This window comes from Urocitellus parryii, chromosome 6 (assembly GCF_045843805.1).
Source record: "Urocitellus parryii isolate mUroPar1 chromosome 6, mUroPar1.hap1, whole genome shotgun sequence".
Lineage (NCBI taxonomy): Eukaryota > Metazoa > Chordata > Mammalia > Rodentia > Sciuridae > Urocitellus > Urocitellus parryii.
Window position 1 is genome coordinate 43,614,436 of NC_135536.1, and position 22,669 is coordinate 43,637,104.

At 38.9% G+C, this 22,669-nt stretch overlaps 1 protein-coding gene and 1 pseudogene across 1 annotated transcript in view; one reads left to right on the plus strand and one right to left on the minus strand.

Annotated features, from left to right (window-relative positions):
* Positions 1-6,487, plus strand: part of LOC113200596 (uncharacterized) — a 30,257-nt gene extending 23,770 nt beyond the window's left edge. The window contains exon 5 of the mRNA XM_077800123.1: positions 6,432-6,487. The gene's annotated coding sequence lies outside the window, so the exon portion shown is untranslated. The remainder of the gene's footprint in view (positions 1-6,431) is intronic.
* Positions 6,488-8,998: 2,511 nt separating this feature from the next.
* LOC113200524 (small ribosomal subunit protein eS27 pseudogene) lies at positions 8,999-9,234 on the minus strand (annotated as a pseudogene).
* Positions 9,235-22,669: the final 13,435 nt, after the last annotated feature.

A 22,669-nucleotide genomic window follows, 5' to 3' on the forward strand; every position in this document is an offset into this window, starting at 1 on the left:
CAGTCCTATTTATTTATTCACTTTATTTTGAGAGAGGTTCTTGCCTAAGTTGCTTAGAGTTTCGCTAAGTTGTAGAGGCTAGCCTGGAACTTCTGACTGTCCTGCCTCAGGCTCCCGAGTAGGAATTACAGGAGTGTGCCACTGCAAACTAGTGTTTTTGACCAGTTGTATCAGCATCAGTTGAGATATTTAGTAAACTCAAGAGATTCATGGACCCCATTTCAGAACTACTGGGTCAAAGTCTATGGGTGTGGGGCCCAGGAATTTGCAATTTAGGTTTTTTTGTTTGCTTGCTTTTTTTTGTTTTGTTTTTTGTTTTTGTTTTGTTTTGGGGTGTGTGTGTGTGTGTGTGTGTGTGTGTGTATTTGTGTGGGGGGGGGCGCTGGAAATTTAAATACCCAGGGCCTTGTGCATGTGAGGCAAGCATTCTACCAACTGAACTATATCCCCAGCCAGAATTTGCAGTTTAGTAAGCACCAAGGATAACTCTTCAGAGAGACATCATCCTAGACCAGGGGCAGCAAACTGAAAGAAAAGTGGTACAGCAACAATTTCTATGTTCTCCATTGTGCTTGTGTTTGTTTAGCACTGAGGTGTGGCATGGGCATCCATTTAGGGATCTTCTGTATAGAATCTATTGTAATGTGTTTTGCTGGATGAGAATGGAAAAACTCTGCTACTACATTAAAATGTTAATAGCTGAGGAAAAAGTCACACTTTGAGTGAAGTCTAGGAATCATGTCTACTATTTATATTAAACCAGTGGTAGATTTTCATTTTTTATTGGCCAAGAGCAAAAATTAGATACGAATGAAGCCATTTTGTCTGAAGCAAAGATTAGAGTTCAGTTAGTTTTTGCCAAGCACAGTCTCTTCTCAGTTTTAAGTAGTGCCCTTGGCTATGACCTTGATACTTCACATTGTTTTGCATGCAACAATTTGGCCTGCATAGCACTGGTTGTACAATAGTTATCTTTGAAGCAGGAATCACCAAGCCTAGAGGCACTTACAGAGAAGAGACGTGGGGAAAATAGGTGTTTGGAAAGAAAAACGAAAAGAAGAGAATTGGAGAAATGACACAAAAGTAGAAGTAGAAAGCCAAGTGGAATCACAAAAGAAATATCATAAGCAGTCTGGGAGACATGGTACCTATTCATATTCACCCAATAATGTAGCTTGGGAGATTGCTAAGCTAAATGACCCTTCAGAAAATGAAACTGAAATTCCAGTTAAATCTCACCTGCTATCTGGCACAATGAAAATTATTCCCTCTAGCTGACAAGTGATCTGTTTAAATGATCATTACTAAAATAGTTACTGCTGAAACTACATGATATTTGACAGAGTCTCTGGCTTCTTTCATCTCATTTTTCTACCCTGGCTGTCAGAAATTTGCCATGTTAAAGAATGATAATTAGGGATATTATACATTTCAATAATTAATATGTTTACACTCTTCTAAAATTTGAACATAATATTTAACCCAGAGAAAATGAAGTGGAGATGAGCTAATTGGCAAAATGTCAAGCATGTTGCAAATGTACTAAGAATATTCAATTTTAGTGACAAGAATAATAGTAACAACATGAATAAGGGGGAAGAAACAAGTCATAGATTATGTGTGTATCATGCATTTTATGGAGGCTATTAAAATAGCAAATCAAAATTGCATATTCAGGATATATTTTAAATCAATGTGCTGGTTGGCGGCTGTTTGGTTTAAATTCTATCTCTAGATACAGAAAAATGTCAGACTTGCTATGAAAAGTATCTTTGGATAGCTGGGTGTGGTGGCACATGCCTATAATTCCAGTGACTCCTGAAGCAGAGGCAGGAGGATATCAAGTTGGAACCTAGCCTCAGCAACTTAGTGAGACCTTGTCTCAAAAAAAAAAAAGAAAAAAAAGAAAGAAATTGTAGAGAGAAACTATAAGATACAATGAGTAATAAAATAATTTAGGAATTAAGGAATTTCACATTTATAGCCAACATCATACTAATTAATAAAACACCAATTGGGGCCAGGGTTGTGGCTCAGTGTAGAGCGCTTGCCTAGCATGTGTGAGGCACTGGGTTCCATCCCAGGGGCCATATAAAAATAAAAACAAATAAAATAAAGGTATTGTGTTCATCTACAAATAAAAAAATGTTTTTTAAAAACCACCAATTAAAGTTGGGATACTTTATTTATCTTGTAAGGGAAATTCTAAATACTGTTCAAAAACAGAAATCATGTATATTTAGAAGAACTTATAGATAAATATGAGTCTATATAAATATAAGAATGATAACAGGGTGGAATTTTCCTAATAAAACAAAAAAGATAAAGGCAAATAACTTAAAAGTAATAGCTTGGAGAATGTACCTTCTAGTGAGCAATTTGTTTCAAGATATTACAAATACAAACCCTTTGATTTAATCATTCTTCCACTGGCATTTATTCTAATAAGAAATTTATTCCAATGAGAAATTAGGGTCATGAATAAAGGTTGTACAAAAATATTCATAACAGCAGGGCATGGTGACATACCCCAGTAATTCTAGTGACTCAGGAGGCTAAGGCAGCAATATACCAAGTTCAAGTTCAACCTGGGCAACTTCGGAGACCTTATCTCAAAATAAACAATAAAAACAGCTGAGGTGGCTGGGATTGTGGCTCAGCGGCAGAGTGCTTGCCTAGCAAGTTCGAGGCCCTGGGTTCGATCCTCAGTACCACTTAAAAATAAATAAATAAAATAGAGGTATTAAAAATTTAAAAATAAAGCAAACTTAAAAAAAAAAAAAAGAACTGAGGATGCAGCTCAGTGGTGAGATTATTCTGGTTCCATCATCAATACCACACACACACAAAATCAAGTCTTATCCCTGTTTTGAACATATTCTTATATATATATATATATATATATATATATATATATATATATATATATAATAGAATATACATTATATGGTTGTTTTCTCAAGGTGGTGAAATTATGGGTCATTTTTATTTTCTTTTAATCTTTTCTAATTTTCCTTCAATAAATACATATAACTTTTGAAATAAAAAAAGTTTATGTTAAACAACAATAGCAGTTAACTTTCTTTTTAACAAAATGACATTCAAATTATTAAGCTTTTTGCTTCTGTCTTACAAGGAAATCTCGCTTCTAAGCAAATCCTGATCTATGTTAAAATTAAGAGCTGTTGTAGTAGATTAAGGGTTTCTGAAGAGTGGAAGCTGGAGGTAATGCAGTGCATGCTTTCACTTGATAGAAACTTTGTTACATGCCAGACCCTCCAACACACACATATACACTCTATCTCTGTCTCTCTCCTTAGGTTTGACCCTTCTAAAAAACAATAGCAAACTTCAGATAGCATTAGAACCACAGAAGAAGACATGGGAAACAAAAGCCCTAAACTTCCATAAGGATTTCCCTAACTCTAATTCTAATTCTGAAGCTAGAATGCTTCTTACATTTTAATTTTCATGGAATGCTTTGGGCAAAGGAGATTTTCCTATTCATTGAAGATGAACGTGGGGAATTGTTTTCAAAGATTTAACCAAGATGCATTGGACTTTTAAATGAAAATTTATAGGAGGCCATTGATTGACTGAGCCCTTGTACTAGACCCCAACAGCCCAAACCAAAATGGAGTCACTCATGCTAAAATTCCATATCATCAAACTGAAACTAAGCTACTTATCTAACTTTCCAAGAAATCAAGTAGCTAAATCCCCAAATAGGCCAGTTTTAGCTGCCATGATAGGCAGTCCCCTCCGCCTCAATCCTTCCAAGGAAAGTAACCTGAAGTAAGTAACCTGATGTTAACCATTCTGGATTTTTGTATTATGCTCTTCCTGTTCCTGCTCAAGCTACTTTATCACAACCAACTGTTCCTCCATGCCCAGTACAGCAGTCCTCTGTTTTTAGGTAAGGTACTAACAGATTCACCTGTTGGAAATAAAAGCCAATTTGATCATTTAACTAAATTTGTTAAAATTTTGTCTTAGTAATAAAAAAAATAGTGGAGATATAGGAGGATGGTTGTTGTCTTAATTTTCACTTTAATTAAATATGTCAAGTTGTACAGGGCATGGTGACAAATGTAGATAAACCCAGTAACTCAAGAGGCTGAGGCAGGAGGATTGCAAGTTCCAGGCCAGCCTGGGCAACTTAGTGAGACCCTGTCTCAAAATAAAAAATAAAAAGATTTGGGGGGTGTAGTATGGTGGTAGAGCACCACTGGGGTTAAATCTCTAACACCATAAAAATTATGTTAAATTTAATTATAGTGTATATTTATAGAATACATAGTTGCCAATCCATAACTAAGTTTTTCTAGTCTCTAGTGAAAACAATGAGTAAGATCACAACTGTCATTTTTGGAGAAAATCTCTTTTGAGATTGCATCTGAAACACTTTTTTTAGTGTTACCATATCCTTTGTTTTATGAATTAATGGTAATAAAAAATGGTATGAGGGGGCTGGGGCTGGGGCTCAGTGGTAGAGTGCTCGCCTAGCATGCATGAGGCACTGGGTTCGATCCTCAGCACCACATAAAATAAAAATAAAATAAAGATACTGTGTCCACCTAAAACAAACAAACAAATATTTTTTTAAAATGGTATGGGAATTTTTGGTTGTTTTTTTGTTTGTTTGTAGTGCTAGGGATTGAACCCAGGGCCTTATGCATGTGAGGCAAGCACTGTACCAATTGAGCTATATCCCCAGCCCCTAGAAATGGTATTTTTTTTTAAAAAGAGAGAGTGAGAGAGGAGAGAGAGAGAAAGAATTTTTAATATTTATTTTTTAGTTATCGGCGGACACAACATCTTTGTTTGTATGTGGTGCTGAGGATCGAACCCGGCCCGCACGCATACCAGGCAAGCGCGCTACTGCTTGAGCCACATCCCCAGCCCCTAGAAATGGTATCTTTTTAATATTTATTTTTTTAGTTGTAGTTGGACACAATGCCTTTATTCCATTCATTTATTTTATGTGGTGCTGGGATGGAATCTCGGGCCCCTCTGTGCTAGGCAAGCTTTCTACTGCTGAGCCACAATCCCAGTCCCAAATGCTATGTTTTTTAAAAAATTATTTGTCAGGGGCTGGGGTTATAGCTCAGCAGTAGAGTGCTTTCCTCACACACATGAGGCACTGGATTCAATCCTCAGCACCACATAAAAATAAAATAAAGATGTTGTGTCCACCAAAAACTAAAAAATAAATATTAAAAAAATAATTCTCTCTCTCTCTTTAAAAAATAAATTAAATAAGAAGTAGAGATATTGTGTCCATCTCTAAAAAAAAAAAAAAGTTACTTGTCAAAATATAAAATTGGCAACCTGGTTGTTCCAGACCACCTCCAACTTGTCTTTGGAAATCTGAAATAAAAAAATGTCTGAACACTTTGACCCCATCAAAACTTATTTTTTTTTCATCTTTTCATTTTATTAGTTTCTACTAATTAAATTACCTATTTCTGATATTGTCACAATTGGCATTAAAAAAAATGGCTTTTGGAAATTTCTTTACTTTTTTTTTTTCTTTTGGTACCATGGTATTGAACCCAGGGTGCTAACTCTTGAGGAACAACCCCAGCCCCCTTTTAAAATTTTGAGACAATGTCTTGCTAATTTGCTTAGGGTTGTGCTAAATTGCTGAGGCTGGCTTTGAATTTACTATCCTCCTGCCTCAGCCTTCAGAGTTGCTGGGATTACAGTCATGCATCACTGAACCCAGCTTCATATTCTATTTTTTTTTTTTTAATTTATTTTTTAGTTTTCGGCGGACACAACATCTTTGTTTGTATGTGGCGCTGAGGATCGAACCCTGGCCACACACATGCCAGGCGAGCGCGCTACCGCTTGAGCCACATTCCCAGCCCCAGCTTCATATTCTTTATAGTTGTTTCTTAGTTATGAACTTTCAGGGCTGGGGTTGTAGCTCAGAGGTAAAGCAGAGCTTGCCTAGCATGCATGAGGCACTGGGTTCAATCCTCACCACCACATAAAAAAGTAAATAAATAAAAGTTATGAACTTTCAACCTGATAATCCTCCAGTATCAGGGATGGCAGGAAACCTGGAAGGTTATGTATTAAGCTCTTTCCTTGTCTTGCTATTGTAGGTGAGGAAAAACTATTCTTTTTAGGTTCTGTTTCTGGGGACTGTGAATTAAGCTGACAGACAGATTTCTAAGAAAGAGATGAGTTTATTCACATGCATACACATGGGAGTGCTGAGTGACCAGTAACTCCAAGGGTGTTTAGAATTTGGGCTTACCCACCTAAGTTAGTAGGGGAAATGTACTGGGGAGAAAAGAATCCTATAGGAAGAAAAATAAATTTCTTTAGGAAAGTCAAATGGGTTCTTAGAAGAACAAATAAGAAATATGAAAGTTTGTGATCATGTTTGTCTATATAAGTGGCCTTTCTCTCTCCTTCAGGATCATGAAATTTCCCCAGAGAGAGGACTGAAGGTAGCCTCATTTCCCAGAAGTTGCTGCTTTGTAGTCAGATAAGAGAAGCTCTGAGGAAGCTTTTCTCTGCATCTATTGAATCTTGGTTGCCTTCAACTCAAAATAATCTGTATGCAAAAGTGGCATATTTTTGGAGTGGCATTCTGGACCCCTTCATTCTTTTCTGGGTTTAATTTATGATTCTAGTTCAGCCTTTTTACTTATTCTCTCTTAAGAATATCTCCTGATTTGAAAAACGTTCAGAGAAACAACCACCTCAAAGCCTAAGCACTCTACCACTGAGCTACACTCCCAGCCCCCAAATCATATTTAAAGACTGTAGGATACATTGCCTTAAGAATAATTGGCATATAAATCCCATGGAAAAAACATGGACAAGATGAAATAATAATGACGAAGATGAAGAAGACGATACCAGCCATTACATGCAACTAGGAGTGAGTACTATGCCAAGTGCTTTTACATGTCTGCTGGATTGTATTTTGAGATACTAACTTTTTTCCTCTCTCTCTCTTTTTTTTCTTTCTTTTCCTATTCCAACGAGGTCTCTAGTTCTTTATTTCAGAAGAGGGAAGGATCTGGGCAGATAATAAAACTGGCCTATGAGTTCTCAGGCTTTTGCATACCTTAAGTCTCAGGGGAACTTGGAGAATTTATGAACATAGAGAGCTAGAGCAGCAGTCCTCTGAGATTTTGGTCTCAGGGCCTCTTTACACTCCTAAATATTATTGAGAACTCCAAATAGCTTTTGTTTATGTGAATTATATCTGTCAATATTTACCAGAATATAAAATAATAAAATAATTAGCATATCTTAAGAGAAATTAATTTTCCAAAACAAAAACACATTAGGGAAAATAGCGGCAATTTTTTTTCTTTCTTTCTTTTCTTTTCTTTTTTCTTTTTTTTTTTTTTTGGTACCAGGGATTGAACCCAGGGTGCTTAGCCACTGAGCCATGTCCCTAGCCCTTTTTATTTTGAGACAGGGTCTCCCTAAGTTGGTTAGGGCCTGGCTAATTTGTTGAGGCTGGCTTTGAACTTGCAATCCTCCTGCCCACCCTCCTTAGCCATGACAGCAACTACAAATTTCATTAATCAGAAACAGCTGGATTTTCATCTCCTTATTCAATCTGTTGTGATATGTTGTTGAAGTACATGAAGAAAATCCATCCTTACACAGATATTCAATTAGATAAGGAAGTAGTATTTTAATAGACTCTTCTGATAACATGTGATATTCTTTTTAGGTATTACACTAAAACATAATGAGTGATAATTACCTTATAATTTAATTGCAATATGGAATCTGAGACCAGATAAATAAACTTTTTTATATACCATTTTAGTAGAATCCATTGGTCTAAGTTACACTTTGAATGGTTCTTTTATGTCTGCAGGATTTGTTACATCATGTACTGCCCATGGGCTCATTGAATCATGCAGACCTTTCAGTTGTTACCAGATTTTACTCTATAATCACAAGAGATAGCATTTGTTATGATACTTATTAATCTCATCAAAAGTCATGTTGCAAGAAACTGTAAAACTGAAGAAAATAAATGCAGGCCAGCATAATAGCACATGCCTATAATCCCAGCTGCTTGGAGACAGCCTGGACAATTTAGTGGGACCCAGTCTCAAAATTAAAAAAGAAAAAGATAAAAAGGGCTGGGGGTGCTGGAGTGGTGGCTCAGTGGTAGAGCACCTGCCTAGCATATGTGAGGCACTGGGTTTGATTCTCAGCACCACATATAAATAAATAAAATAAAGGTTCATAGACCACTAAAAAATATTTTAAAAGGGGGGTTCTGGGGATGTGGCTTAATGGTTAAACACCCCTGGATTCAATCCATGGTACCAAAACCAAAAATGGCTTGGGTTATAGTTCAGTAGTTTAGCCCTACTGAGTTCAATCTCTAGTACTGGGGAGCTGGGGAGGAGAGGTGGCAAAACCACAGTGAATACAGATTTTCTAAAATTTTAACTTTTGTACAGTTATTCTTCAATATTCACAGGGATATGAGGGTTGGGGTAGATTTTATTTATTTATTTGTTTGTTTGTTTATTTATTTACTTTTGGTACTTCGGATTGAACCCAGGGGTTCTCAACCACTGAGCTGCATCCCCTATTTTATATTTTATTTAGAGACAGGGTCTCACTGAGTTGCTTAGTGCCTCACCATTGCTGAGGCTGGCTTTGAACTCACAATCCTCATGTCTCAGCCTCCCAAGCTGTGGCCCACACCTGATGTATTTATTTATTTATTTTTTTGAAGTGGCAGGCTCACTTTGTTGATTTTGAGAGAATGTCTTCCTAAGTCTGATTAAGATATTTGTCCATCAGTAATTCTTTCAAATTAAAATGGTATTCCATGAAAAAAAAATCAGTTCATAACTCAGCTGCTCAAGTGATTTATACTACTATAAGCAACAGAAGCACATTGTGTGTGTGTGTGTGTGTGTGTGTGTGTGTATTTTATATCCAAAATGTGTTTATTAGGATGTTTTCCCACTCATCTTGATTCAGGTTGCTTTTATTGCTGCTTCCTCCTGAAGGAACATCCTTCTGTAAGTCTTGCTTTTCTTCCCTTAGGGTGGCAGAGGACAGTGGAGCAGCCAACACGCAAAACTACTATTTGTGCATGGCTAAAAACTGTTGATTTTATAGCATCTTGGGCATTTCACATCCATGAAATAGGAATTGGGCTTTGCGCCAGGTGATTTCTTTTGGAGAAGGATGAAGAAGATCTTTTGCAAGAGGCATGTTTTCTTGGGAAGGTTGTCACCACCAGAAAGGCACATTATGTATGTTTTTAATTTTATCACAGTATTAAAAAGATCAAGATTTAATAAAACTAATAGTTTTTATTGCTTCATCAAGAGTATTTTAAAAGGAAACTGACCTTGTTATTTTTGTTTTCCTGCAGGTATGGGGCAGTATACAATGACCACAGATACAGTTTGGTGCCATTGTCTTGATTAGTGTCAAAGCACTTTCACCCACCATTATTTTTGTATCATCAATGGAAATGTCAGCATGGTAAAAAATACAAACATTTTATTATAATTATGAAAATAGTTCTGATTTTTCCAAACCCCTTAAAAGCTCTTGGGGTCTGTGAACCACACTTGGAGAACCACTGAACTACAGCTTCTTGGATAAACAGAGGCAAGGGCTGCTATTAACCTCAGACCCTAAAATAGATGTTTTTCCCAATTAGTGCATAGGAGGAAGGAAGAGGGATGTCTTTAAATCCCTGAGAAGTGGAAGAAAAGACCTTAATTTTTGGTACCAGCATAGGGGAGGCAGAAGATCCCAGAAGTGAATACCTGTACAGTGTAACTGGGAAGACTGCAGGAAACCTTGGCAAAAGATTCCTTTGCTTTGAGAATGGTGTAGGAGCTATAAAGTGATAAGGGATAAGGGCAGCAGACTTCTCAACATCTGTGGGACCAATGGTTATTGATCAGAAGGAAACTCATACCCATATACACACACCAAACACTGGGGCTTCATCCCTTTATAAAATCCTCAATACATCCCCACAGAAGGGCAGGGGAAAGCTCCAGAATGACCAGAATCAGATATTAAATTCAGATTTTTTTTTTTTTTTTTGGTACCAGGGATTGAACCCAGGGGCACTTAGCCACCGAGCCACATCCTTGACTTTTGTTGGTTTTGTTTTTCTTTTTCTTTTTTGGCTTTTTTTTTTTTTTTGTATGTGTATGTGTGTATGTGTGTTTATTTAGAATCAGGGTCTCGCTGAGCTGCTTAGGGCCTTACTAAGTTGCTGAGGCTGGCTTTGAACTTGAAATATTTCTGCCTCGGCTTCCCGAGCTGCTGGGATTACAGGCATTCACCCCCAGTCCTGGCTCAGATATAATTTTTTTTAAATATTTATTTTTTAGGTGTAGATGGACACAGCACAATACCTTTATTTTTATGTGGTGCTGAGGATCAAATCCGGGTCCTGCCCGTGCTAGGCGAGTGCTCTACTGCTGAGCCACAATCCCAGCCCCTCAGATATAAATTTTTAAAAATATTATTTCTCTGGGTGCAGTGGTGCATGCCTATGATCCTAGCAACTTCAGAGGCTGAGACAGAAGATCAAAAGTTCAAGGCCAAAATAAATAAATAAAAATAAAAGTTCAAGGCCAGCTTCAGCAACTTTGCAAGAGACTGGGTCTCAAAATTTAAAATAAGGTGGTAAAGTGCCCCTGAATTTAATCCCTATTGGAAAAAAAAAAAAAAGTTACTTTTTAAAACTAAGTTTGAGTCCTAAATTTAGTAACTCTGCACATATCATCTTGTTTAATCCTTGACAACCCTATGAGGCAGATATTTTATCATTTTTATAGATGGGAACCTTAGATGAGAGATGATTTCCTTTAGCATACTGCTAGTAAGTAACCGAGTCAGGATTAAAACTAGCATTTTGAGGACTGGGGATGTAGCTCAGTGTTGGGATACTTGCCACACTTGCACAAGACCCTGCATTCCATTCCCAGCACCACAAACACAAAACAAAATGCCAAAAACAAACAAAAAATGGCCCTTTGAAATCTTGTGCTCTTAGCTGGTATACTCTATGTGTGACTTTTGATTTCCTTTCTTTGTATCCATCTACCTACTAGCTACTTTGATCATAGGATCTGAGAGAGAAAACAAGGCAGGCACTTGGCAGGCCTGTATTTGCCCAGTTATTTTTGAGTTTTTCTATCCCTGGCAAGAAATTACCTAACAGATCCTGAATTCTTTTGGTTGGAAAAGTCCCTAGAAAAGAGATGGTAGCCAGGCTGTGGCACATACCTGTAATCCCAGCTATTCTGGAGGCTAAGGCAGGAGGATTTTGAGTTCAAAGCCAGCCTCAGCAACTTAGTAAGACCCTAAGCAATTTAGCGAGTCCCTGTCTCAGAATAAAACATAAAAGGGCTGGGGATGTGGTTCAGTGGTTAAGTGCCCCTGGGTTCAATCTGTGGTACCAAATATATATATATATATATATATATATATATATATATATATATATATATATATATATATAGAGAGAGAGAGAGAGAGAGAGAGAGAGAGAGATGAATAAAAAATGGTAAATGTTAGTATCCAAAAGGAAGGCTAATGATCTGAGAAGTGTTGGCTTGGAATGCTCTGAGAAGTAATCAGAATCTGTGGAAAGAGCCAGGGAAATGGTTTAGAGGTAGAGTGTGTGCTTTGCATGCTTGAGGACCTAAGTTAAATCCTCAGTACTGCAAAGAAAGAAAATTTTAAAAGCTCTTACGAACACAGGATTAAAATGCTGCCTATCTAATGATGTCAGTATGCTCCCTGCCTGGTATTCCTTTAATTATAGAAACCCCCCTAGCGGGTACACCCCATTCCATGACAATCCAGAACTTAGAAAATTATTGTGTGTTTTTTTAAAATATGGCTACAAATCAAATAGTTTGACAATCATCCCATCAAAAGCTAGATTCTAATCCTTGTTTCCTATAATATGGGCTGACCTTACTGATTTACCTCCATAGAAATGAGAATTTTGAGTGATGGTGTGTAACTTCTAAGACTAAGTCAGAAAAGGCAATATGTCTTCTGCATGGTTGTCCCTGGGGACATTCATCCTTAGAGTTCAGCCACCATGCTGTGAGGAAGCCCAGGCCACATGAAGAGATGTGTTTTTATTCTGACCAACAGCCCCTGCAGAGGTCTTTACAGCCAATACTGACCCCATCAGTCACCAAACATGAGAGAAATCTTGAAGACAACTGTAGTCCCAGTGATCACCTCAACTGCTTGAGAAAACCCAAGTGAGAAACTCAGTCAAGCCCTAGAACCATATGATAGAATTATAATAAATGATTGTTATTTTACACTGCAAAGTTTGGGGCATTTGGTTGGCAGAGGAAACTCCAACCTCTCCCTTGATTGCTCTTCCTGAGGTTACCATTCATGAATTTAATATTTATACAGTACTTCCTCTGTACCTTGCTAATCTTACCATGTTCCTCTTCCCTTCCCTAAACCAGTGACTTGAACATGGACTCAAGTCCTTAAAAAGTAACAAAAACTGGACAGGCACAGTGGCTCACGCCTGTAATCCCTGTGGGTCAGGAGGCTGAGGCAGGAGGATCACAAGTTCAAAGTCAGCCTTAGCAAAGGCGAGGCACTAAGCAACTCAGTGAGACCCTGTCTCTAAATAAAATACAAAATAGGGCTGGGGATGTGGCTCAGTGGTCCAGTGCCCCTGAGTTCAATCCCAGTACCTAAAAAAAAAAAAAAAAAGTAACAAAAACTGTCACACAAACTTGTAATTATTCCAGAGCTCAGGAGCAAGTATCCCATACCCTTGGACAAATCATTTCTGGGGCTGCAGAGGCACTGTGCCATCCACCATGGCACTCCTCCTGCCAAGAAGGCTGGAGAGAGACTGAGCTGGGCTGGGTGAAGATGTTGGGAGACCCTGAGTACAGCAATGACCTGGGGTGACTGTGATGCTCTTTAGGGCTTGTATCTTCCCCAGGAAATGGGAAAAGAGTAGATTCTTAAGAGAAGGAAGAGGAGCAGAAGAATCTTTGGAATCAAAGAAGAAGGAAAAGAGGAAGAAGAAGCCTACAAGAGGAGAAAGAAGTCATATTAGTAACAGGAGGTAACTCAAAAGAGAACTGTACTTTAGAACATGCAGATATTGAAAGAGAAGCTCTTTGTAAATGAAAACAACTAAAATATATTGAGCACTTCTGTTAACTGCTCTAAGTATGCTCTCAATCTACTCAATGTCCCCATCTAATAGAGATATTATTAGTATGCAATCCACCACACTGAAGCTAAGGAAACTTGACATATAGAAGATAAAAAGTTGCTGGAGTGCTGGTAGAGGTGGGAATGAACCCCAGCAGTCCAGAGTCTTTTTGTGTGTGTGTGTGTGTGTGTGTGTGTGTGTGTGTTTGCAGTGTTGGGAACTGAATCCAGGGCCTTGCACATGAGAAACAAGTGCTCTCCCACTGAGCTACCATCCCAGTCCTAAGAATCTGTAAGTTTGTTTGTTTGTTTTTGGTACCACGGATTGAACCCAGGGACCCTTTACCACTGAATTACATCTCCAGTCCTTTTTAGTTTTTATTTTGAAACAGGGTCTAAGATGTTGGGCTGGCCTCAAACTTGTGAGTCTCCTACCTCAGCCTCCCTAGTTGTTGTTATTGCGGGCATGTGCCATAACATCTGTCAGATTCTATGTTTTTAACGGTTAAAAATATTTTTTTTCAGGGACTGGGGATATAGCTCAGTTGGTAGAGTGCTTGCCTTGCACGCACAAGGCCTTGGGTTTAATCCTTAGCACACACACACAAAAAAAATTGTCAACGTATGTATTATCTCTGAGGCTGTTACTCTGATCTGAGAATAGAGGCTATTTTTTCTCTTTCAAAAGACTGAGGATGAAAGCAAAAGAAAGAGGAGTCCAGGAAAGAAAGGCAAGGCAAGAAATGAAAAAAGAGCAAAAAAATAAAGAGATGGAAAGAAAAATTTACAGAACCGAATGCATGATTTGATACTATAATGCTCTGAGAAATGGCACCCTCTCTCCTTACAGGAAAAGAGAATTTTTCAGCACTGTATAATCCCAGGGGCTTGGGAGGCTGAGCATGAGGATCACAAGTTCAAAGCCAGCCTCAGCAATAGCAAAGCAACTCAGTGAGACCCTATGTCTAATTAAAATACAAAATAGGGCTGGGGATGTGGCTCAATGATTGAGTGCCCCTGAGTTCAATTACTGGTACTCCTTCACCCCCACAAAAAAGAATTTTTCAGATTGATTGGTTTCTTGAACTGCCCTTTGTTTTTGGATTACCTGTTATTATATTTTTTTTTCCAGAACACTATGTATACTAAGGATAGTAAAAAAGTCATTCCTTCAGAAGGAAAACAAAGACAAAACATAGTACTAAATTCTATAGTCCAAAATCCAAAAGATTTAGGAGTGTTATGTGTGTGTAGTCAGGAGGCCAGAGGGAAAAACTCTTTGGGGAGACTTCCTCCTTTGACTGTTCAGTGTGTATATAAGATCAGACACACACATACTCTTAGCAGAACAGGATATCCTGACTTAAATAATAAAGTCAGTAATGTGAGACCTTCAGATGAGGATCTCAGTTACTTTTTCTGTTACCCAAGTTAACAACTCAGTTCGAAAACAGATTACGATCATCTGGAGTCCTTGAAAGATAGATCCAAAAAAGCTGGTGTGTTGGGCGGACAATGGCCTATTGCCAGCTTCAAGCCTGGTACACAAGGGCCAGGCTCATTAGCATAGCTCAGTGGACAGGTGTGTGATTTTGTCACTTCCTCTGTGAGACTTCTCCCAATAACCTCTAGAGTCTAAGGTGGGGACAAAGGTAACTGCTTCTGCTGGGCTTTCCTCCCTCACCCAATGGCCCTGCTATGGGCTCTGGGTTTGTGGTCCCTAGCTTTCTGGGTGCCAATCCCTACTCTCTTCAGTCATGAGCCTGGCTCTGAGCTTGTGTTTGTTGGCAACTAGGGGACAGAGTGTGAGCCTCTTCCCTTGATAATAGCACTTAAATCAACAGGGTTCCCAGGGACCATGAGCACACTTCATGCAAATAATGGTTATCATTATATAAATAACCAGTGGTAAAAACATCATTCAGGGACAGAGGAAACTGATAAACTGATGCCTTAGAAACAGGGAGATACAGGCTGGGGATGTGGCTCAAGCAGTAGCGTGCTCTCCAGGCATGCGAGCGGCCCGGGTTCGATCCTCAGTACCACATACAAACAAAGATGTTGTGTCTGCCAAAAACTAAAAAAAAATAAATAAATAAATATTAAAATTCTCTCTCTCTCTCTCCCTGTTAAAAAAAAAGAAAGAAAGAAACAGGAGGATATATTTAAAAGGACTCAACAATATGGACTCTCCCCAGTCTTTTTGACTCTCTCAGTCTTTCAGTGGCTAGCTGGAAGGGAGATGGGCAATTAGAAAACAGTAGAGTCACCTTGGGACCAGACTGGCCTCCTTTCTCTAAGAGACAAATCCAGAAGGATCTTCTCACTTGGCTATCCCATGGGAAGTGCCTTAAAAACACCTAAACATCTAAATTAAAGAGTTTGTGTTTTGGGGCTGGGGATATAGCTTACTTGGCAAGGTGCTTGCCTTGCATGCACGAGGCCCTGGGTTCAATCCCCAGCACTACAAAAAAACAGAGTTTGTGTATGGGGTGTATGTATGATAGTTTATAATAGCACAATGGACATGTTCTCATTTCCAGACATGAAGGTTTCACTAATTTACTCAAATACAGAAGCAGTAGAAGGGCTTAGCACTCTAATGCTTCTTGCAAAAGTTTAGTAGCTGAATGACCAATGGGGAGTCAAACATTTCCATCATCAAAAGGTCAAGTTTCAGATCCAATTCTGGATTTTTTTTTTTGAACTGGATATTGAACCCAGGGGCTCATACACACACACACACACACACACACACACACACACAGAAATATGTGCTTCAATGAATATAAAAATTATATACAAATATATGTATAACGTATTTAAAAATCATAAGTAGGATTATGTTATACACTGTATTGTAACCTTTTTAATACAATTAAAGTATATGTTGGGCATTTTTACATGTTAGTCCACTCCATCTACAATGTCAATAAGAATAAACTTTATTATTAGTGGTAGTAGTAGTAGTAATAGTAGTAATAGTAGTATGGGTACGGGGGAGGGGATTGAACCCATGGGCACTTACCCACTGAGCTACATCTTCAGTCCTTTTTATATGTTATTTTGAGACGGGGTCTTGCTAAGTTGAGGTTTTGAACTTGAGGTCTTCCTGAGATCATAGGCATGTGTCACAGTGCACAGCTAGAATAAACTTTAAAAAATAAGTAAACCTAAGTCCTTTAAGTCAAGGTAAACTATTAAATCTACTTCTTCATAAAAAAGATTCAGAAAGTTTGAACTTTGGGACCAGAGTCACTGCTAAGAGGAGGATTCAGTTCCTTTCTCTTTCTTTAGAACGAGAAGTTTTTTTTTAATATATTTTTTTTCTTAGTTTTTCAGCGGACACAACATCTTCGTTTGTATGTGGTGCTGAGGATCGAACCCAGGCCGCACGCATGCCAGGCGAGCGCGCTACCGCTTGAGCCACATCCCCAGCCCCCTTTCTCTTTCTCTTTGTAGGACTATTCTACTTTTAAAAGCCTTGATTTCTTGGGAAGGAGAAATCCTCTCTGTATGTTCTTCCTTTTGCCTCAGTGCTGGGTATTGAAGCCAGGGCATGACATTTACTCTACTACTGAGCTTCACAGTCTGTCTTATTGCTGTTCAGTTGCTAAGCCCTGCCTTCGTATTGATCAATTCCAGTAACCTCCAATTTTGTTAGTCAACTAGAGGAAACAGGAGGACTTTCAGACCAAACAGGCCAAATCACTGACCAGAAAAAAAATGTGTAATTTTCCTGGAAATGTTGGAATCACACTAAAAAAAAAAAAAAATGTGTTCCTATTTAGGAGGCAAAGTGTAGATCCAAACCTTATATTTACTATTCTTTTGTACCAGACCCTAGAGCTCTAAGGTTTATTTGCCACAGGAATACCACATCCCTCTTCCTAGCTTTTGGGCTCAGAACAAATGCCATTTTTTTGGTTGTAATAGATTCTTACCTCCTCATCTCCAGTCAGTGTGGCCACGAGCCTTGCTTGTTTTCCCTCTTTACAAAATGGAGCCCTCTATTTGGAGGGGAACAAAGTAGGAAGTGCAAACTAACCTCAGGATGAACGACTTAAAGAAACACAACTGCTTCATAAGACCAGGATGAAGTGGCATACAGATCCCCCGAGTATCAAGTGTCAGAGCTCAGTTTAATAAACATAACTTTACTATTAAAAGCACAAAGTGGTCCTGGACAAAAATAAGCCTTTCTCATGAATTCACACACTCCAACAAACTCTTCATCTTTCAGGAAGAAAACATAGGGAAGAGTTTGTACACCTTCAGAGCTAAATGTCCCTGGAACACAGTGGTTGCCCAGAGGACAGCCTTGAGGAGGTCAGAGCTGACTTGTGTCTGGCCAGCACAAACTCAACCATGGGTTTGGTGTTCCTGATACACATAGGCCTAAATCGGGCTTCAATTGGAACCCTTTGGAGTCATCTAACCACTGGTCAGAAACTCAGGACAGGGTTTAAAGGAGTTAGAAATTCTCCCCACCCCTCCCCCAGCTCCACAGATGAGAAGTGAACAAACTCAAAGGCCAGGGGACAGGGCAGGTGGCCCAATCTTGCCAATTATGAGAACCTTGGCTGCCTGCCTGGGTGTACAAAGCAAAGGAACACATATCTTAATTTCTTCACAGTTCATTAGGTAACATAGAACACCCTTCAACTGAAGGATTCAGTCACATGCCTGGAGCCTTCTTTTTTAGCCTGTCTTTCCCATGTTGATCATGTATCACCAAAAATACCTTCTGTGGATATTTATGACTCTACATCTTGGTTATGTGTAAACAGGAAAATCTTCATTTGAGTCATAATTAGTTTCTAGATAATTAACTCATGAACTTGTGGCTTAAAATTTTCTTTGTTAAAATAGCCTTAGGGGGCTGGGTTTGTGGCTCACCTAGCATGTTTGAAGCCCTGGGTTCCATCCTCAGTACCACAAAAAGATAAATAAATAAATGAATTGTGTCCATCTACAACTAATATATATATATATATATATATATATATATATATATATATATTTAAAAATAGCCTAGATTATTCTAAAGTTGAGCTCACAGAAAAGAGAGAAGAGTACACTTGGCTGGAAAATATTACTATTTGATATACTTCCTAAACCAGTTTAACTTGATTTTAACTGTGTATTTGAACCAGTTTGACTTGATTTTTTATTGCATTTTTGATGGGCCAAAAGTGGGAAGAGCCTTTAAAGAACTGCTTCTTAATTTGCTGAGTTAGGGAAGTTCTTTGATTTGTGACTTAGTTCCTTAAATAGCTTGTGTTAATCTGGCTCTTTTGACTTTCTCCAGGAGCATTCTATCACTGCTCAATAATTATTTGGAGTTGCATTTTGGCTCTAGCTGCTGAAAAAGAAATCACTAAGAAGCAGCCAATTGGGCCAAATGTAAGCTATGAGGTGAGATTGAAATAGGAAAAATCAGGCCCACAGAAAATGCACAAGGTGATTATGAAGTTTGCTTCTAAATTAAATATAAATCTGGGGCAAACTGCATCTTTTTCAGAGTCAGCTCAGGGTCAACTGGGAGCCTAATAGGTCCTTGCAGTATGGTAAATGTGCTGAAGACCTTGGGTTTCACTGTTTTCCCCTTTGATTCAAGTCATCTGAGAATGTTTTTCTTGATCAGCATGACAATAGGACAAAAGGTTCAATAGTCAACACCGGCCTTGACTGTGGTCTCTGTTTATCTTTTTTTGTTGTTTAAGGCCTTTATTAGAAAGCTGATTTCATGTGATCTGTGCTGGAATAAATCTATATCTGAGGATGCTAAAAGCCTTACTGCCAAGCCAGTTTTGAATACAGTCTAAACCGAGAAAGAAGCCTTCATTGGGACAATGGCCAAGAAGCTTGTCAGTTGTAAATGTAGCTTAAAAGGTCATGGCTCACTTGCAAGAATGCTGGCAGCCTCAACATTTGCTGCAAATTCTTCTCATTAGTCAATTGTTTTTAAATTTCTTTTCCACTGGGAAACCCAAGAATGTCTCATGCCTGAGTCTACCATTCTCAGCTGATATGTTTTCCTGTGAGATGTTAGGAATGAGGTCCTGTAGCACCCTGTGAGTCAGAGGTCAGGAGGCAAGGATTCCTTCCAAGTTCTTTGCATACAGCCACCCTCCTGGTGACTTAATCCACACTTTCCAGTAGTGTATACAGTCAGCACACCTTGAAAAACACCTGAGACTTAGACCCCAATTTTTCAGAATCAGGAAGGATCTCAGCCTGTTTAATAGGGGAACTAGCTATCTGCCTCCCTGGCTTACTTAGTCCTGAGAAATTACCTGAGACCCAGAACTTTCAGTGCTAAAACTAGGCATCCTAGGCAAAACGAAATAGTTGGTCACATGGTACCCAAGTATTCTTTTTTTCCCCTTCCCATTACTGAGGATTGAACCCAAGGACACTTTACCATTAAGCTATGTTCCCAGTCCTTTTTATTTTTTATTTGAGACAGAGTCTCCCTAAATTGCTGAGGCTGACCTTAAACTAGTGATCCTTTTGACACAGCCCACCAAGTTGCTGGGATTACAGGCTCCTGGCTTGTACCCAGCTTTTTGGCAGAGAAGCACCTAAGGCCCAGGAGGATCACTTGCCCAAACTAGCACAATTTGTCAGTGGAAGATCTAGGATTAGAATCAAGATCTATTGCGTATTGGGTTTAATTCTCTAAGCAGGAACTTTAATTCCCACAGTGAGTTTACACAGAACTTTAATTTGCACAGAATAGGTGCTTGCAGTTCTGTTGTGGTTGCTCTGTGAGTTCAAGGATATGTTTTTCACTGATGTGATCATTCCTAATTAGCAATGGATCTCAGAGTCATCATGAATCAGTGGTGAAATCAGGTCTCTACTTCCAGACTCTGAATGGAACAGTGTGAAGAAAGGGGCAGAAAGCTTAGTGAGTAATAACAGAAGTGGTTGAGTAAACAGAAGGATTATGAAAGATGAAGAGACCAAAGTGTGCAGGTTGACTGAACAACATTGTAACAGGAATGTGGTATGGGGTATAAACACCAAAGAGAAGGAAGTATTACTTTCCTGTCCTCAGGAAAAACATGGTAGAAAGGAGGGCATTCTAGTTCCTCTGACAAGGAAGGAAAGGTAATCCTGGAGATACAGCTCTCCATGTGGTAACGACCATTTAGTGAAAAATGATATCATCTGACATTCATAGTCATAAGTTTTTCATGGTCTTCAAAAGAACCGAGCTCCAAGTGGTACTCTTTATCTTTCTAGATCTGAGATTTGCCCTTTTTGCCTTGCCAATATTCTCTCCTAGATACTGAATTCATCATAAAGTTGCACAAATTGCTAGGAAACATTAGTGTGTTATGCATAGATCCTTATAATCACTTAGATTGACACTCTTGTGTTCTCTTCCATGTTGCAAGCAATCTTCTCACGGATAGGATGATACACATGAGGGAACAGGCAGGCGTAGGGATACGTGACTTACTAAAGATCAAAACTGGAGAAATGGCTATTGGGAACAAGGGTCCAGCAACAATCTTATTTACTGTGGCAAGCTTTGGCAACTCCTTTTGTAGGGTAGTGCTTTGGCATTTAATGTCTTCTATTTGAGGTGGAGCCTAAGGAAATGGCACTTGGAAAGGCAGCCGTAAACAAAATATAAGTGACTAAGGTGTTTTGACACTCATTAAGATGGGTGTCACTCTCCAGATGGAAGCCAGGTACCTCCTATCTACCACACCTTTTCCTTCTAGTGACCAGAGACAGGTTACCAGATCTTCTGACTAATCTCCAGAAATGCAGGGGAGCAGAGGCTGAGTTGACCTACTTTTCAAATACCTGTCACAGTGTTACTGGAGGCAGTGGTCACACAGCCTCATAGCTGTTCTGCTTTGGGCTGAAGGCTAGACTGGGAGCTGACTTGAGAATGGTTCTTAAAGAATGGACTCATGGCCACCCATTGGAAGCAAGGGGGATGGGAAACGAAGGTTGGAAAAAAATGCAAATTGTTGGAGCTTATGTCAGTTGTGCTGAGTCAGAACTTTTTTGTTTCTTTTTGGTGGAGGGTGGGGGAATTGAACTCAAGGGCACTCGACCACTGAGCCGCATCCTCAGCCCTATTTTGTATTTTATTTAGATACAGGGTCTCACTGAGTTGCTTGGTGCCTCACTTTTGCTGAGGCTGGCTCTGAACTCGCGATCCTCTGCCTCATCCACTCCAGCCACTGGAATTACAGGCATACTCCACTGTGCCCTGATTAATGTACAGATTTATTGATGTGGAGGTGAAAGAAGCACTCTGTAAGGTAGGGTAGAGTAGGCCGAGTGAGATAAGCTCAAGGCCCAAGGTCTGGAATTTCTTGTCTTACATGCTGAGCTGTGGTGTTCTCTTCCCCCTACAGACCTGACTAAAGACCTTATCCCATTTGCTCCCATTAGTTATTTTAAAATACTGAAACTGTGGCAGGAGTTATCATGAGCAGTAAGTCCTCAGTGGTGGGAGTTGTCATAGTAATGGGACTTATTATAAACAGGGACATGATGGCTCATCTCCCTGTCTTGTCCTCAGACAGCATTTTTCTGGTACTCTGCCTCAGCTATGTTGATCTCCCTGAACCTAATACTATTTCAAATAAGATCACATTCTGAGGTCCTGGGGGTTAGGACTTCAACCTGTTCTTTTTGGGAGATATAATTCAAACCCAAACAAATTTACATGCCATAAATTAATCCTTAAAGTATACCATTCAAAATAAAATATGTACCATTCACCTTTCCTGCATCTATGGCAAGGATGAAGACAATTTTCAGCAAGTAGACTGTCAACATTCCAGATTTGACATCACTCTGAAAGGACAATTATTGTGAAGGGCTCCAGAGGGACTTAAGGGACTTGAGTCATATTATTGTGGAACTTAGTTTTCTTGACAAGAAAAAGGGAATTGGCTATCATTCACACTGTTTGAAGTCACAGCACATGGCAAGGGTGTACAAGGTCTCTGTGTGCTCACTTCCCCATCAAAGTTGTTATTCAGGAGACTGGGCCTCTTGTTGACTTTGAAATTACATAAGTGACAAATACATCTTCAAGAATTGGATGAGGCTAGGTGTTGCTCATTCAGGATCTCAAGTTCAGTAAGGTGAGTTACTCCATGAAAGAAATGACATAGAACTTGTTTTGAATTCAGCTGCTTTGATTCAGCAAGCCATAACAGTTAATAAAAGAATATCAGAAAACTTTGGGATAGTATCTATTTGTCTCTGAAAAGATTGATAAATAGGATCTAAGTCACTTTAGAGCTGTAGCTCAGTGGTAGAGCACTTGTCCTAGCATGTATGAAGCCCTGGGTTTGATGCCCAGCATTAAAAAAAAAAAAAAAAAAAAAAACAAGTAAAAAACAAACAAACAAAAAAACCCCCCTAATTGTCCAGCTATACAAACAATATCCTGGATTATAAAACCAACTTGTGATACTTTTAT